Source organism: Notolepis coatsorum, assembly GCF_963971535.1.
Source record: "Notolepis coatsorum genome assembly, chromosome: 2".
Taxonomy (NCBI): Eukaryota; Metazoa; Chordata; class Actinopteri; order Aulopiformes; family Paralepididae; genus Notolepis; species Notolepis coatsorum.
In genome coordinates, this window is record NC_140166.1 from 72,099,598 (window position 1) to 72,119,069 (window position 19,472).

General features: G+C 46.1%; 1 pseudogene across 1 annotated transcript in view; it reads right to left on the reverse strand.

Annotated features, from left to right (window-relative positions):
* The window catches only part of LOC311223431 (ras-specific guanine nucleotide-releasing factor 1-like), a 147,272-nt pseudogene that overhangs the window by 52,846 nt on the left and 74,954 nt on the right, over positions 1-19,472 (reverse strand). Inside the window, exons 10-14 of the transcript in view lie at positions 16,487-16,647; positions 8,145-8,208; positions 6,006-6,139; positions 5,515-5,597; positions 2,106-2,362 (exon numbers count right to left, since the gene is read on the reverse strand). The product of the transcript in view is annotated as a ras-specific guanine nucleotide-releasing factor 1-like (transcript). The remainder of the gene's footprint in view (positions 1-2,105; positions 2,363-5,514; positions 5,598-6,005; positions 6,140-8,144; positions 8,209-16,486; positions 16,648-19,472) is intronic.

The window sequence follows — 19,472 nt, forward strand, 5'->3', positions numbered from 1 at the left end:
AAAGAAGAGGGGAGAGGAGAAGAGAGGAGGGGAGAGGAGAGTAGAGGGGAGGAGAGGAGAGGAAAGAAGAGGGGAGAGGAGAGGAGAGGAAAGAAGATGGAGAGGAGGGAGAGGAGAGGAGAGGAGAGGAGAGGAGAGGAGAGGGAGAGGAGAGGAGAGGAGAGGAGAGGAGAGGAGAGGAGAGAGAGAGGAGAGGAGAGAGGAGGAGGAGGGAGATGAGATGAGATGAGAGGACAGGATAGGATAGGATATGTGAGGGAAAAGTAGAGGAGAGGAGGTTTGGGTGCAACGCACTGCCATCAATAATTAATACCATAGAGCTTCTGCAGATGAGGGAGAGAAGAGAGAGAGTGAAAAAGAGAGTGAGAGAGAGAGAGAGAGAGGAGAGAGAGAGAGAGAGAGAGAGAGAGAGAGAGAGAGGAGAGACGAGAGAGAGAGAGAGAGAGAGAGAGAGAGAGAGAGAGAGAGAGAGAGAGAGAGAGAGAGAGAGAGAGAGAGAGAGAGAGAGAGAGAGAGAGAGTGGGAAAAGAGAGGGTGGGGTCCTGCAGCAGAGGGAGGGGTTGCCATGGCGACAGTGCAGCGGAGAGAGGGATGGTCAGACGAGGGGAAAGACAGGAGGAGAAGAAGTAGAGAGACAGCAGGCCAAATGACTGAACACACACTCTCTCCGTCTCTCTCTCTCTTTCTCTATCCTCCCCCTCTGTCTCTGTCTCTCTCAATTCAATTTCATTTCAATTCAAAGGGGCTTTATTGACATGGGAAAGATCATGTTTGTCAAGTTTGCCAAAGCCAGCGTTAAAACAATAAAAACTTGTCAAACATAAGCACAAGCTAAAACTGTACAATTAAAATATAGGCCTACTACAATAAAGAAATGTGTGAACAGAGCTGTGTCACCTTGCAACTTGGTAATCAAATATACTATGTAAAAACTCAAAACATTAAAGACATACGAGAGAAAAAGATAAACGAGAGAATTGTGCAAAACATTAAAATAAAGATACACATTATGTGTACATTATGTGTACCTCTCTCTCTCTCTCTCTCTCTCTCTCTCTCTCTCTGGTGCAGGAAACACTCCCCAGACTCTGTGTGAAATCACATACTGACGGACACTACTAGGAAAAACAGCTGTATTCCTCAGATCGATGACACTGATCTGACACTGCATGCCAGGACAGTTTGTATCTGCACCACTCTATCCTAAAGCGGGGCGTGAAAGAGAGAACCCTCCACGTTGTGATGTCCACCGGGATGTAAATATCCTAAAGCGGACATGAAAGAGAGAACGCTCCACGTTGTGATGTCACCTGGATGTAAACTCTGGGGCTGCCTCACTAGATGTTGGGGCACAGACTCTGTGGAAACGCAAAGAATGTCGAGTGGAGCTATCGTACTGTACATAAGGTTCAGATTATACAACTGTCAAAGGAAGTGTTAATGAGTTTGAATATGGCCACCAGAAGACACCGAATCATTTGATGATGTAAATAGCAATCCCTATTTGCAATCCATATCATTTATCTACATTATTTCATTGAACTGTAATTAACAAAACACACAGGATTCAGTGTCCCCTGATGACATCACTTGTGGCCCATAATATATAACTTATCAACTCTCTATGACTGTAAAACTAAATTAATGTGTGCAAAACAGTTTAGAGCCTTGGGATAATATGTGTGACAACATGTGCAAGATAAATCGGTGTTGTTCTTCCGGTGAAATGCCCCTTTAAGTGATTTCAATTGAACACAACTTTAGTATACCAAACACAGCCTCACAGCCAAAACCTCTGCTGCATTTACAGTAGATTCACTTTTTTTTTTTTTTTTATCTAAATTGTTTTTAACACTGTAAAGTTTTTTTTTTTTTTTTTTTTTTTTTCTGTGCTTGCATGTGATTTTAGCCATCTTAATTGTTAGTTTCATTATGCATTGTGTGTTGAGTACTGACTTTTAATCATTTTGTTTTTGCAATAATAATTGTTTTTTGTATGTTTTCTTTGTGTGGACCCCCAGGAAGACTAGCTGGTTGCTATGGCACCAGCTAATGGGGATTTCCCCCCCCACCCCCCCCCCCCCCCCCCCCATGTCCTCCCTCACCGTGCCGGGGATGGCGCTGATGGGGCTTCTTGTAGATGGTGATGAGCTTGTCCAGCACCACGTCGGCGCTGCCTTGAACACGCGGTAGGAGTGTGCAGGAAGGTGTTGAGGAAGTCGATGGAGAGGAAGCGCAGGGTCGGTCAGGCGCTCCAGCAGACGCTCCACACTGGCGTAGCGGATCTGCAGCACCTTGCAGGAGTTCATTCATCTTGCTGAAGCGAATGTCCACATCGTCACAGTACAGACTGGTGTCTGACCTGTTAGGAGGGAGGAGGAGGAATAGGAGGAGGTGGGAGGAGGAAGAGGAGGAGGAAGAGGAGGGAGGAGGAGGAGGCGGGAGGAGGAAGAGGAGGAGGGAGGAAGAGGAGGAGGAAGAGGAGGGAGGAAGAGGAGGAGGACGGAGGAAGAGGAGGAGGAGGTGGGAGGAGGAAGAGGAGGGAGGAAAGAGGAGGACAAAGGAAGAGGAGGAGGAGGAGGAGGTGGGGAGGAGGAAGAGGAGGGGAGGAAGAGAGGAGGAGGTGGGAGGAGGAGGAGGAAGAGGAGGAGGAGGGAGGAAGAGGAGGAGGTGGGAGGAGGAGGGAGAAGAGGAGGAAGAGGAGGGGGTGGGAGGGAGGAGGAGGAAAAGGAGGAAGAATGAGGAGGAGGAGGAGAGGAAGAGGATGAATAGGAGGAGGAGGAGGGAAGGAGGGAAGTGGAAGACGAGGAGGAAGGAGGAAGAGGAGGAAGTGGAAGACGAGGAGGAAGGAGGAAGGAGGAAGTGGAAGACGAGGAGGAAGGAGGAAGGAGGAAGTGGATGTTATTCCTATGGCAACCCAAAAAAAAAAGACAGTCCCACCAAATGAACATGAATGGCTCTCTCCCAAATCCAAAAGCTAGAGTGCCTAAAACACCATAGCTGTTAAGGATAGTATACAGTAGATGACACAGAGCACCTCGGTAATGTTCTGAGTATACTATACAAGTACCTTTTCGTTTATAACTGTAAATATTGGAGATATTCACAACATTCTGTCACTCCAGATGAGATCCAACCATCCATCTGTCTTCTCTGTCAACGTGGCCTATAAATTGCTTAGCTTTTTCAATTAAATTGCTTTATAATTTTGCCCAATAGTGATGGAAAAACTCCTACATTAGGCTGTAGCCGATTTAATTATTCTATGTTTGGGATTTTATATTTAATGGTTGGACCTTTAGGTTTTTGATTGAATTAAAGGTCCTGTGTCTTATAAATGGCCTTTTCCAGTGTTTAGCATTGTTTCCTAGCAATGGGGGTTTATATCAATGTGGTCGGTGTCTCTAATTATTCATTTTGGCTCATCAGTCTAGTTTCACGAGATCTTCCCTCACTCAACTAAGCCGTTCTGATTTGACTGATTTGCTGACGTGAATAAGGCACTGGTTGTAGTCACCGCCCACAATCAACTATTCGCTCAACAACAGAGCGAGTGGAATTACTCTCCTCAAACAGAGGGTGCCAACAGACAGCAGAGAACGAGCCGAGCGAGAGAGAGGGAGATAGAGAGAGGAAGAGAGAGATAGGTTTTCTCTGTTTGATTGTTTTGTTTTGTTTTGTTTGGCTTTGGCAATGTAAACGTATGTTTCCCATGTCAATAAAGCCCATTTGAATTGAATTGAATTGAATTGAGATAGAGATAGAAAGCGCTTATGGGCGGAGCCCAGCACAAAACAGCTTGAAATCTTTAAGTGGCAAAATGCTGCTTTAGAGTAATTGATTAGAAATAGAAAACAATGAATTTTTTTGAAAAAAAACCTTACAGATGTGTTCCATAGACTCACAGGAATTGTGTAAAGTTGACCAAATAGTGAAAGGAATAGCAATGCATGTCCCCTTTAACAATGCAGCATAGCACCATAAATAGGTCAATAGACCAAGATAATTTTTTGTGCCGCAATGGAAGGCCCCAAACACACACACACACACACACACACACACACACACACACACACACACACACAACACACACACACACACCTCTAACCCCCACCCCTCTAACCACACCCCCACCCCTCTAACCCCACCACTATCCCCTCTAACCCCACCCCTCTAACCCCACCCCTATCCCTCTAACCCCACCCCTATCCCCATCTAACCCCACCCTATCCCTCTAACCCCACCCCTATCCCTCTAACCCCACCCCATAACCCCCTCTAACCCCACCCCTATCCCTCTAACCCCACCCCTACCCCTCTAACCCCACCCCTATCCCCCTCTAACCCCACCCCAATCCCTCTAACCCCACCCCTAACCCCCTCTAACCCCAACCCTCTAACCCCACCCTTACCCATCTAACCCCACCCCTACCCTCTAACCCCACCCCTACCCCTCTAACCCCACCCCTATCCCTCTAACCCCACCCCTATCCCTCTAACCCCACCCTACCCCTCTAACACCACCCCACCCCTACCCCTCTAACCCCACCCCTATCCCTCTAACCTCACCCCTACCCCTCTAACCCCACCCCTATCCTCTAACCCCACCCCTAACCACTATCCCTCTAACCCCACCCATCTAACCCCACCCCTATCCCTCTAACCCCACCCCTATCCCCATCTAACCCCACCCTATCCCTTTAACCCCACCTCTATCCCTCTAACCCCACCCATAACCCCCTCTAACCCCACCCCTATCCCTCTAACCCCACCCCTACCCCTCTAACCCCACCCCTATCCCTCTAACCCCACCCCAATCCCTCTAACCCCACCCCTAACCCCCTCTAACCCCAACCCTCTAACCCCACCCTTACCCATCTAACCCCACCCCTATCCCTCTAACCCCACCCCTACCCCTCTAACCCCACCCCTACCCCTCTAACCCCACCCCTATCCCTCTAACCCCACCCCTATCCCTCTAACCCCACCCCTACCCCTCTAACCCCACCCCTACCCCTCTAACCACACCCCTATCCCTCTAACCTCACCCCTACCCCTCTAAACCCACCCCTATCCCTCTAACCCCACCCCTACCCCTCTAACCCCACCCCTATCCCTCTAACCCCACCCCTATCCCTCTAACCTCACCCCTACCCCTCTAACCCCACCCCTATCCCTCTAACCCACCCCTACCCCTCTAACCCCACCCCTACCCCTCTAAACCACACCCCTATCCCTCTAACCCCACCCCTACCCCTCTAACCCCACCCCTACCCCTCTAACCACACCCCTATCCCTCTAACCCCAACCCCACCCCTCTAACCCACCCCTATCCCTCTAACCCCACCCCTATCCCCAACCCCTACCCCTCTAACTCCACCCCTACCCTCTAACTCCACCCCTACCCCTCTAACCCCACCCCTACCCCTCTAACCCCACCCCTATCCCTCTAACCTCACCCCTACCCCTCTAACCCCACCCCAAGTGACAGTATTACGTAGAATCTGACTCTCACTTGATCATCTGTGGCACAGTCACTTTACTGTTCTCCTCAAAGGCATTCATCATCAGACCATTGCAGCGGATGTTGTCGATACACTGAGAGAGAGAGAGAGAGAGAGAGAGAGAGAGAGAGAGAGAGAGAGAGAGAGAGAGAGAGAGAGAGAGAGAGAGAGAGAGAGAGAGAGAGAGAGAGAGAGAGGGGCGGCATTGTGAATACAGCAGAGCATCAAGATCATTTACAAAGTGTAGGATTCTAGAATGGTGTTTTTCAGCCACAGGTGGGTCTTGGGGAGATCAGAATGGGTCCCCAAATTATTCTCTGGAAGTATCATATTTGATTTGATTTGATCTTTATTTATCTCGAACATTTCAACCATAAAACAAACACACAAATTTGTAATAACAAAAACGGCGACCGTCGGTTGTGTGATAGTAAAGGGTTAACCTTCTGTCGTGTGGCAGTGAAAGGGTTAAGGACCTGTCCTAAACCTGGTGATGTCATACCTGGCAGATGTCACTGGTCCAGGCTGACTTCTCCTGTCTGGACGAGGCCACCAGGATGACGGTGTAGGACTGTATGTCTTTAGGCTCCACCATCACTTTAAAGTCCAGATGCTCCGGTTCCTTCTCCATTTTGGCTGAGAAAGGCACAAAGTCAGTCAAATACCTGCATTTAAAGCTATACTATGCGACTTCCGACCACTAGTCAAACCCCAACCCAATTACCCCCCCCCCCTATATATTAAATTATTTGGTATATTCCATTTGCTTTGTAGATGAAAAAAATATAGATTTTTGGAACATCTTGATTGATTGATTGAACGTTTTATTAACAGATTGCAGAATGGGAACAATACAGTACGGCTCAATACACACAATTGTTAAGGGGACCAGAGAAAGACTTTCGTCTTGTTTACATCAGGGTCCCCCATTTTCAATTCATAATAATTTTGAATGAATTCTTAACAGTTTATTAATTGGAATATACTGTAGGTGTAGTTTACTTAACATTACCAACTTATACAAACTTTAAGAGCCACAAAATACTGCAAGTACAATTCAAAATTGTTAGTTAATCAAGAGCTCAGTAAATGTTGGTTGTGGGGTTACCCGTTTGTTGTTGTTAAAAAGTGGAACTAGTGAGCTTTGTTCGGGACTGTCGTATATTATTATATTATATGTCCACTGTATCTAAGTTATGTATTGTGTACATATTCTAAAGGCAACATTTAAAGGAACACACCAACATTATGGGAAATGCGCTTACCGTCTTCTCCAAAGTCAGACAAGAAGGTAGATACCAATTTCCTGACTCTGTGCATTCAGAAAACTAGAAAACGATCTGGCTGCAAGCTAGCTAGCCTAGCTTAGCACAAATTAATGGAAGCGGACGCGGACCACTAGCCTAGCTTAAAACTCTGAGAAACGTTCTACTCAACGCATTGAGCGGAAATTGGTACCTGTATCTATTTTATTGTCTGACTCTGGAAAAGACGGTAAGCGCATTTTCTATAATGTTGGCATGTTCCTTTAAGATAATGTAAAGCTGCAGTATGGACGACTGGCACCCTGAGACAGTGAGAGGTAACTGCACCCCGTGGGAGTGAGAGGTAACTGCACCCCGTGGGAGTGAGAGGTAACTGCACCCCGTGGGAGTGAGAGGTAACTGCACCCCGTGGGAGTGAGAGGTAACTGCACCCCGTGGGAGTGAGAGGTAACTGCACCCCGTGGGAGTGAGAGGTAACTGCACCCTGTGGGAGTGAGAGGTAACTGCCCCCCGTGGGAGTGAGAGGTAACTGCACCCTGAGGCAATGAGAGGTAACTGCCCCCCGTGGGAGTGAGAGGTAACTGCACAACATGGAGGATAAGAGAAAACGCCTCGAAAAGAAATGTCTTCAAACAAGGTAACTTGAGGCATTGTTTTACATTTGTGGGCTTCACATGTCATGCACTAGAAATTAAACCGTAGCCTTTTACAGAGTTCGCAGTGAGCAACTTCACTGTGCTTCACGCATCGCTGTTGGGAGGGAGATTTTTAGCTTGCTTCATGAAAAGGTTGCATAGTGCTGGGGTTCCCAAACTTTTCAGGCCGGGACCCAGAAAATAAGGCGTCAGAGAGCCGCGGCCCAATGCACATCGTCAGGCTTTATTTGTAATTTTTTTTGCCAGGCGACAGATTTGTTAAGCCAAATATCACTTCAATCCTATTAAGTTAGTTCAAGTTAGTTATTCATTTATATGTGCTATTTATGAGAGGGCTAACTTGTTGCAAAATAATAATGATAATAATAATAATAGCCTCATTAAAATACTATTGTTGCTTCGGTTGTTTTCAGCGTTTTATGTGCATAATCTGTTATTTAGTTTGAAATGTTCGTTGAAATAAGTAGATTTTTCGTTTTTGTTTATTTATTAAGTTAATATAAAACCATATAGTCACATTTTAGAATACAATAGAATAGAATTTTAGAATACAACTAGAAACACTGTTCTGGCCTGCTTCTAAGTTCAGTGGCCTGATTTTTAATTTTTTTTTAATTTTTTTTTAAATCATCTCGCGGCCCTCCCGTGGCTGCTCGCGGCCCACCTTTGGGTTGCGACCCCGACTTTGGGAACCACTGGCATAGTGCAGGTTTAACTTACACTCGTCATCTGTGCCTTCCGCCTCTTCCATCAGGGTGCAGTCTATGAGCGACACCACTCCATTCTGTGAGGGGAGTGACAGGTTACATACAGGTCATTATCCACTGCTAACCAGCAGAAGCATGAATACACTATTTTGTCCCAGAAGTATAGAGTGGCACAGTCATGTTGTCACTTTGTATGCCTACAAGTGCACCATTGTAAGGGTTTAGATCTAAATCCCTATGGAAAATATGAATGGGATTTGACACACAAGGACACACAAGGATACACAAGGACGCACAAGGACGCACAAGGACACACAAGGATACACAAGGACACACAAGGATACACAAGGACACGCAAGGATACACAAGGACACACAAAGATACACAAGGACACACAAGGATGCACAAGGACGCACAAGGACGCACAAGGACACACAAGGACACACAAGGATACACAAGGACACACAAGGATACACAAGGATACACAAGGACACACAAGGACACACAAGGATACACAAGGATACACAAGGACATACTGTACAAGGATACACAAGGACACACAATGATACACAAGGACACAAGAACACACCAGGATACACAAGGACACACCAGGATACACAAGGATACACCAGGATACACAAGGACACACAAGGATACATAAGGACACACAAGGATACACCAGGATACACAATGATACACAAGGACACACAAGAATACACAAGGACACACAAGGACACACAAGGACACACAAGGATACACAAGGATACACAAGGACGCACAAGGACGCACAAGGATACACAAGGACACACAAGGACACACAAGGACACACAAGGATACACAAGGATACACAAGGATACACAAGGACACACAAGGACACACAATGATACACAAGGACACACAAGGATACACAAGGACACACAAGGACACACAAGGACACACAATGATACACAAGGACACACAAGGATACACAAGGACACACAAGGATACACAAGGACACACAAGGATACACAAGGACACACAATGATACACAAGGACACACAAGGATACACAAGGACACACAATGATACATAAGGACACACAAGGATACACCAGGATACACAATGATACACAAGGACACACAAGAATACACAAGGACACACAAGGACACACAATGATACACAAGGACACACAAGGACACACAATGATACACAATGATACACAAGGACACACAAGGATACACAAGGACACACAAGGATACACAAGGACACACAAGGACACACAAGGACACACACGGATACACAAGGACACACAAGGACACACAAGGACACACAATGATACACAATGATACACAAGGACACACAAGGATACACAAGGACACACAAGGACACACAAGGATACACCAGGATACACCAGGATACACAAGGACACACAAGGACACACAATGATACACAAGGATACACCAGGATACACAAGGACACACAAGGATACACCAGGATACACAAGGACACACAAGGATACACAAGGACACACAAGGCTCCATTCCCATGCATGTGTAAGCCTGCTAGCATTAACCAACAAGTAACCATCTACTTTCACATTGATGCCACCAACTGGCTGCACCAAGACGTATTCACTCTGTGCGTCTGGACGGTTTTGTTCTTGTTTGGATGGTTGAACCTATAGAGTGAATTGAAGTGGGAGGGAACTCACCCAGCTTGAGCCCCTAAAGCAGGGGTCGGCAATAGGCGGCCCGCCAGCAATAATTTCTGGCCCGTCAGTTTATTTTGAGAATAGGATATTTATTTTATTTTCATCATATTTTTTTTATTATATGCATACTTTATGTTTTATCCATGTTGAGAGTGAATAACAGGTATAGGCAGTGAGGTGCAATGTACCGTATAGGCTTGCTCAAAGTGAGGTGGACAGCGCTGGTGCTGAAATGGGAAACGCAAGTCCATGAAATAAAAACACCAGTTCAGTAAGTCATTCAAGCTTTATCTTTACTCATGACTGACGGCACCACACATGCATGGAACAGTAATGCAATTGAAAACAATGCAAAAACAATGCAATTAACTTTAAACAAAAAGAGTGCTTGAAGAAGCTCCTGAAATGACGGCGCTATAGGTATTTGAATTACGAGACATTCGTTAACTAAATGAAAAATACAATTTGGCATTAAACAGTAATGCAATTAAAAACAATGCAAAAACAATGCAATTAACTTTAAACAAAAAGAGTGCTTGAAGAAGCTCCTGAAATTATGAGACATTCGTTAACTAAATGAAAAATACAATTTGGCATTAAACAGTAATGCAATTAAAAACATTGCAAAAACAAGGCAATTAAACCTTAAACAATTTGGCAATAACAGGCTTAGTATTCACTTTAGTTTAGTAGTGTGAAAAGTGGCATCTCCCGTCAGTCACTATTCGCTGGATATCTGGTGATATGGACGTAGGCAGTTCTCAAGGTCTTTATCGCATTCATTGATGAAAAGGACGACTCGCATACATAGGTGGAAGGAAACATTGTGAGCACATACAATGCGAGTCTCTTGATGTTGCTGTACTCTTCTGAGCATGCTATCCAAAAGGCACTCACAGACTCCGCACTCCGCGACGCATCGCTGACAAGGGAGGTTGTTTGGAAGTCCATTAGCTCCATTTCCAGTGCAGCCTCATCTCAAGTTCAAGTTCAAGTTTCTTTATTAGTTGTCATACAGAAGTACAGAATACTTTTATACAAAATGCTTCTTTCTGTTACGCTCCAGAGACTGTGCTAGACAAAAGGATAAGTATAAAATAAAATAAGTATAGCAAGTATAAAATAGAAGTCACGTACATAGACACAAAGAAGTGTTCAGTATGTACATATGTACAATGTTCAATGCAGAGTAGAAGTAACTGAGTTACCATACAATATACTATACAATATACTAATTACAATATACTATATAGTGCAAAGCAGAAATGGGATGAGGTACAATTTAGGTACAATTTACAGTAAGGTGTACTGAGGTATGGGTTGTAGTGCAAATTCGTTGCCAATAAATATAAAGTGTGTTTAGGTGATCTAAAGTGTGTAGAGTGGGTGCTGCAGTGAGTTGTTTGTTTAAAGTGAGTGTGTGCGTGTGGATGTGTGTGCTGTGAGTGCTTTTGATGGTTGTTGCATAGTGTTATTGTTCGTTGAGCAACCTGATGGCCTGGGGATAGAAGCTTCTTCTGAGTCTTTCTGTGCTTGCCATGATACTCCGGTATCGCTTGCCTGACTGCAGCAGTTCAAAGAGGCAGTTGTTTGGGTGGCTGGAGTCTTTGATAATTCTCTTAGCCTTACCCATGCACCGCTTGTTGTAAATATTCTGGAGAGTGGGAAGCCCCCCTCCAATTGTGCGTTCAGCTGAACGGGCCACTCTCTGTAGTCTGCTGCGGTCTTGTGCGGTGCTATTCCCAAACCAGGAGGTGATATTGCCAGTCAGGATGCTCTCTATTGTGCATGAGTAGAAGTTCTTAAGGATCTTCTGACTGACTTGGAACTTCCTTAGGTGCCTGAGGAAGTAGAGGCGTTGCCGTGCCTTCTTCACAACACTGTCAATGTGTGTGGTCCATGTCAAGTCCTCGGATATGTGGACTCCTAGGTACTTGAAACTGTTCACTCTCTCAACTGGTGCCCCGTCGATGCTGAGGCGGCTGTAGTCCCTGACCCCGACCTCCTGAAGTCCACAATCATCTCTTTTGTTTTGCTGACGTTCAGGGAGAGGCAGTTCTCCTGACACCACTGCGACAGATTCTCTACCTCTTCCAGGTAGGCCCTCTTGTCGTTGGCAGAGATCAGGCCCACCACTACTGTGTCATCAGCCAATGTGATGATTGTGTTGTAGTTCCGCTGTGCCACACAGTCATGTGTGTACAGGGAGTAGAGGAGGGGACTCGGAACACAGCCCTGGGGGGCCCCTATGTTGAGCGTGATGGATGAGGAGGTGCAGTTGCCTGCTCTTACCACCTGGGGTCTACCCATCAGGAAGTCCAAGACCCACTGGCAGAGGTCATAGTTCAAGCCCAGGTCCCTGAGCTTGACTATGAGTTTGGAGGGGACTATGGTATTGAATGCTGAGCTGTAGTCGATGAACAGCATTCTCACATAGTTCCCCTGCCTCTTGTCCAGGTGTGATGCTGCTGTGTGCAGCACATGGGCTATGGCATCCTCCGTGGACCTGTTGGGGCGGTATGCAAATTGCAGGGGGTCCAGGTTGATGGGGAGGGAGGAACAGATGTAGCCCTTCACTAGCTTCTCAAAGCACTTCATGGCTATGGAGGTGAGAGCTACAGGGCGGTAGTCGTTGAGGCAAGCGGGCGTAGATTTTTTGGGTACAGGGATGATGGTGGACTTCTTCAGACAGGTGGGGATGACAGCCTGTTCTAAGGACAGGTTAAATATGTCAGTGAATACCGGGGCCAGTTGGTCGGCACAGACTTTTAGGACGCGGCTGGGGATGCCGTCCGGTCCTGCTGCCTTCCTGATATTCACTTTCTTAAAGGTCCTCCTCACCTCATGTTCTGTTATTCTGAACACTGAATCTCCATCAGCAGCGCCCCCCCCCCCCCCCCCCCCTCCATTGCAGTGGTTTGTAGGCTGGTGTTGTTATTCACAGCCTCAAACCTCGCATAGAAGGTATTGAGATCATTTGCTAAGGAGATGTCACTGTTCAGTTTGAGGGAGGTGCCTTTGTAATCTGTCATCGTTCTGAGGCCCTGCCACATCTCTAGAGTCAGCCTGTTCAAACTGAAGTTCAACTTTATCCCTATAACGCCGTTTTGCCTCTATTACTGCTCTGACGTTGTATCTCGCCGTCTTGTGTTCATTCATGTTGCCTGTCACAAGCCCGCCGTTGTAGGCTGAGGTGCGCACTTTCAGAGCCTCACGGTCGGATTTATCTACCCAGGGCTTTTGATTTGGGTAAATTCTAATTGTGGTAGAGGGGATTGTTTCTTCTACCAGAGTACAGACAAAGTCAAGCACCGTTTCAGTGTATTCGTTAATATTGGCTGTGTTATCACGGAACACACTCCAGTCTGTGCATTCCAGTGCAGCCTGGAGTGTCTCCTCTGACGTCACAGTCCAACACTTAACCTCTCGCGATACTACCAGCGCGCGCTTAAGACTCTAACAAGGGGATCATTCCTTTCGCCAGGGAGGAGAAGTGTCCACCAGGTTTGACTGTGAGAGGGTCACGTACAAAGGCAATGATTTCTTTTGGGATAGAGTAGTCATCAAACCTAGAGGTGAAGTTGGCTCGTAGCTCCTTGATGAAGTCAACCATCATCTCCGTCACTTGTCCCGATGCCTTTTTTAGTGTGGTGAAATGTAGGAGCCTGCCACCAGTGGATATGTCTCAAACATCTCCAGCTTCCTTGTGAACAATTCGAGCTTTTCAACCATGTCCACGATGGTTTTATCTCTCCCCTGTAGCTGAAGGTTAAGCTGATTTATGTGGCCAAATATATCAGACAAAAATGCTACATTGGATATGAACTTTATGTCTCCCAGGAAGGCAAGGTGGTCAGCTGCTGCCTTGCTCTTGCTCAATGCAAGGAACGCCTTGACCTCATCCAGTAGCGCACAGAAGCGGTCCAATGCTTTGCCTTTGCTCAACCAGCGCACATCATTGTGTAGCAGCAGGTCACCGTGGGTGGCATCTTCTGACTCAGCCACAAGTTGTCGGAAAAGCCGATGCTGGGTGCTTGACGTACTTCTGACAAAATTAATGACTTGCATCACTTTATCCATAACGCCCTTTAGCTCGCCACTGAGCCTGGCACAAAGGACACTTTGGTGGATGAGGCAGTGCAGCCCATGCATTTGGGGGGCGAGTTCCCTCAACCTGCTAACTAGACCTCTGTGCTTTCCCACCATAGCAGGAGCCCCGTCTGTCACGATTAGGTTAACCCTCTCAAATGACAGTGAATGCAGCCTAAACAACTCTTCCAGTTTTGAAAATAGAATCTCTCCAGTGGTGTGCCCTTCTAATGGGATTAGAGACAGCAGCTCTTCCTTGAAATCCTTTCCATCAAAATATCTCACATACACGCACAACTGGGCTACATCTGTGCTGTCAGTGCTCTCGTCAATGGCTAAGGAAAAGTTATTGGCTTGACCAATACACTCAATAATTGTACCCTGCACCGCGTCTGACAGTGCTTCTATGCGGCGGGAAGCGGACGCCGCAGAGAGGGACAGCTGTTTCACTGACGCAATTATTCCATCCATTGATTTGTCGGTGGCAAGTTCCTCCAAAACAGTCACCATCATCTCCTTGAAAACCTCTGCGTCTGTGAATGGCTTGTTGTGCTTTGCGAGCAGCCACGACGCCTTTAGAGACGCACTTGTCACTTTTTGTTGGTCTGTGAGGCCTCGCACCAGGATCCTGTTGCTGTGTGCTTAGCCAGCTTTCAGCGCTTCAATTTTGCGCTTTCATGCCTCTGTCTTTGGTGGGAAGAACATTTTAATCGTGGTGCCGTCTAATATTGTATTCTTTGATAACAGACACACCTTCATTGCAGATCAGACAGGTGGGATTTGCATGAATGAATCCAGGTAAGATGAACGCGTAGTTGTCTGTCCATTCATCTTAAAATACTCTGTTTTCACTCTCAATTTTCCTCTTTAGGTTTTTCGATAGTGACATTTCGATGTTTTGACATTAGCTAGCAGCAGGTGAAATGTCAATGTCTATCTATGTCTGTCACTATAGCCAATTGAAATGCTAGAAATGATCACGTGGACTCGGAGAACCAATGGAAAATTCGTATAGTTTCTCTTTTCTAGTGCAGTGATCCCCCACCGGCGTGCGTCAGCTAAACTAACGTTAGCTAAATTTAGTAAAAACAAAACAAACGTCTTTGGATAGCTTCTTTGCAAAGAGGAAATACCAACTGAGGCTACGTTTAGACGGAGAGAGTCTGAACAGAAACCGCAAAAGTCGTCTTGCGGTTTCACTTTTAATTTTGCGTTTAGACAAGCGTTTTGGGGTGGAATTCTCCGTGCAGACGAGGCTGTAACGACGGAGCCCCGCTGTCACACGATTGGCGCATATGTCACATGACGTGCTGTGAAGACCCGCCCTACTCTGCCTCTGATTCGCAGACTGTGGATGGGGAATGTGATTGGACCAAAGCAGAGTCACTCACAGACAGTGGGTCCAGTCACGCCGCGGGACAGATTCTTGTGTATTTAAAAGTACTGCCAATGTAGCCTTCAGGTGATCGCCATGGATAGAATCAGACATGCTTTGTTTACGCTTCTAGGCTACTGGCGCATGCCTGTGATGTAAGCAGTACGCGCGACCAGAGCCGTGACAACCCTTTCGTCATCGTTTTATGCGGTTTGACAGTTTAGATGAGAGCGCGAAGGTTTATCGTTTCTAGGAATTCCACCCTGGAAGGTAGTCTCACTTTTTTGCGGTTTCACCCAGTAAAAACGCCGTTTCCGTATAAACGAAAGGCACATCCGAAATTTTTTTTTGCGGATTCACCTGCTAGCGTTTCCGTCTAAACGGGGCCTGAGGAGCCAGAAGAGGAAACTACGACTTCCAAGACACATAAACAAAACCAGGAGTCATACTTAAAATACGGGTTTATCGCAACAGGTGACTCTCGCGTGTTGACATGGCGACACGAGGCAATGAAGCAACTGTGTTCAAGTTGGCAGAAGATAAAGTAGTTGCATTCAACGCGAGTGGACATTTGACATGTTTCAAACATTAGCAGGGATTTTGGAGGACCGAAACAGAAACAATAATAAGCCCAGGGCAGGGCTGCATTATGGTGAGTTGTGTTTTAATAATAATAATACATTCGATTTATAATACACCCGCCGCGGTGCTGCAAATCAAATGCCCACCCTACTGATCTGTTCATGTGTTATAATAATAATAATAATAATAATAATAATAATAATAATAATAATACATTCGATTTATAATGCGAGCACCTGCATTAAAATCAAATGACTGATCTGTTCATGTGTTATGCACCCGAGAGGCACTTTATAATAGAAAAAAGACAGTGCAAACATGTATATGTCGCTTACAGTTTATTATGCCACCTATGCAGCTCGTTTATTTTGACAGATTTAAAAAGATTTCACTATCATTATATTAAATTAGCCATTGTTTTTGGGCCTGGCCCGCCATTCAATGGCTTGGGGAAAAATTGGCCCGTGAGCAAACCTAATTGCCGGCCCCTGCCCTAAAGACACAACGTACTCAATAGTGGCCCAATTAATGAGATTTCAGTCAGTACAATGCCAAATGATAAGTGGAAGTAAAAATAGTTGTCATGTCAGCTGCAGGGCCGGTGCTGGCTCTAACCATACCTTGGTGATGTGTAGTTTGCCCCCGGAGCCCCTGGTGCAGATGATGAGATGTTTGGAGAACAGGAAAACTTGTCGCTCTCCTTCCTTCTTCAGAGACAGAGAGCCCAGCCGGCCTCGCGTGAGCTTCCCCTTCTCGCTCATCGGCACCTGGATCAGGGAGCCTGCGGGGGTAATGATGCACCATCCAAAGCGCTTTACAATTTGTTCCTCACATTTTACCCATTCACTCACACATTCACACACCGACGGCGGAGACAACCATGCAAGGTGCCGACCCGCTCATCGGGAGCAATTTAGGGGTTAAGTGTCTTGCTCAAGGACACATCGACACGCTGCACCAGGGGGAGTGGGAATCGAACCGGGAACCTCCGGATTGCCAGACGACTGCTCTACCTCCCGAGCCACTGTTGCCCCATAATTACGAAATGTGACACTTTTCTTTTTTTCTATCACATTCTATAATACATACAATGATATTGACATTATCCATTATATAAGTTATTACATTATACATGCAAAACGTTTTACTCGGTTATTACATTATCCGTTCCACATATGTATTACATGATCTGACAAGGTACTGTATTACATTATAAAGTCTTTCTGTTGCGGCAGTAGACTGTCATAAACAGGTTGTGCCGAGGAGCTAAGTAGAGGAGTTCAAACAATTGACGCGCATCGTGAAATAACTCCGTTCCACGTCCAGGAAATTCTTTTGAAGCTTTTATTCTTTCGCTTCATGAGACAAACAAAATGCACTTAATTACATACACTAATATTCTGATACTGATGCGTTCTAATGATACTATTGAGTTAATGTTCACGCTCACGTTCCTATAACTATCTTGCGTGTGGCTTGCGCTATTGCGTGCTTTCAATATTGCGGTCAAAAGAAATGATGCCCTCCTACTCTCACCCCCTCTCTCCGTGAACTGTCAACAACGTGAAAAGGTGAATGAAACTCCATAAGAACCAGTGGCGTAGCGGAGGCCCCTGCACCCCCCGCGGTGCGGGGGGGGCCCCGGAGCTTAGGGGGCCCCGCCCCCACTGTAGACTATCCTCTTAGATTTCGTAACGCATGGGAACAGGGCGCAGTGTGAGGAGCAGCGTTTCCGTTAGCCGGTAATTACCGGTATTTGACCGGCAAAATATGTTGAAGTCCGAATATTTAAATCTCTCCGGTCTTAATGTCCGGTGAAAATAATTCCTCTAAGCACAATTTTATTATTTGAATTGTATTAAAATCGGCTAAAATTAAATAGCCTATGCGATGAACGAAACAATAATTCCATTTTCAGTTTAATTGTTGCTTCACTCTGATAGGATGGCGCCGCTCAGATGTGAAACTTATTTTTCTTTTTTTTTGAGCCTGCACGCTCTGGCCACCATAACGACAAACAGGTATACGAGGAAGAGAGAGAGATGGCGAAACAAGCTAAGCTTAGTAAATATTTCATGAAACCAAGCACAAGCAGGTCTAATAATGACAACGAAGATGAGTCTTCTGAACTTGAAGTCACAGAGACCGCTGACGCTGATGCCGTGGTGGCTCCCGCGGAAAAGAAACAAAAATGTTGAGCGTACTTTTACTATTAATTTATTGATTGAACCACAAAGAGCATCCCCAGTCTGCTGCTACCGTTGCGAGCCTCGCCTGTTCCAATGGGGATCTATTAAAGTCGAACCAGCAACTAAAGTCGCTGTTCTCGCAGCCGTCGCAGGTACAAAACGGATAGGCACAACGAGAGACGGGGTGAGTGAGTGTTGACATTTTTAATCATATTATGCAACTGTTGGTTGACTGCCGTGTCACATAGTAATGCATATTATTGATTATAACTAAATGTAGGCTATAACCTATAATGAAATTAACAAATGCGTTACACGCATGTGGCTCGTCCTCTCTGCATGTGGCGACGAGCTAGCAAACGAGGCAATGTGATGATCAACTACAGTTTGCTGTGTGTGAAGTTGAACATTATGATATGTGTGACGTGTCTGATACAACGAGGTGAAGCGATGTCTACTCGAGATTCATTTGGGGGTGCGTGTGACAGAGCTGCTGCAGCGCAAGCCTGCGGGGCGGGAGCTTGATGCTGGTAGCGTATCGCACTAACTTGAGAGGCGAGAGATAGTAATTTGATTCTGCAAATCAATTTCTCATTCTTCGCTTGATGTAATTAATAAAATTAATGTCCAATTATAACGGAATTCGTTAGCTCATAAAAATGTGATTATAATAGACTGCTGTTTAAAACTCTGACCGGAATATCTCGAATATGTCCGGTGATAGAAATCTTGCAGGACACCCAGACCGGCACGAATATGTTCTAACGGAAACGCTGGTGAGGAGCCCAGTATGGTTCTGCGGGGCTGCAGCTGGATGCATCTCGCGCAGAGGGCGGGCCCCCCCCCCCTCCCTGCTATGTTGTAATTATTTGCTCACCTGCGATAGGGCTAGGCTGATAACTAATGTTCATTGGCAGGCTGGGCAGCGTTCAAAACACAGCGGGAAGCGCCGGTAAAAATGAAGCGCAAATATCCAAGCGGTGCTCAGAAAAACAAGATGAGAGCGAAAGCTGAACAGGAGACGGCAAAGCTACGAAAAAGAACATCATTGTTCCAGCAGGCAGCAAAGGTAGACTGACTCTAACGTTACTGAAGATGCATCGGCAGTAAGCTCCCCACCCAGGCCGGCCGCGTCCACCGCTATCAACCCCCCCGGTCAGCTCCGCGTCAAGTCCAGGCAGACAGACAGCCCAGCCAGGCCCCCAGCCACGCTACAGCCGCCGAGACAGGTTAGAAGAATATAACGTTTTATTCGCCATAACCAGTACGAGTAGCCTACAGGTTACATTGGAACTGGAATCTAATCCGTAAATTTTTTAGTACATGGTTTAAGTGGCCGCGATGTCTATCCATAGGCGGAGGGTGAGCTGGACATTAGGGTAGGCTATTATGGGATGGACATAGCACGGAGCGGGCA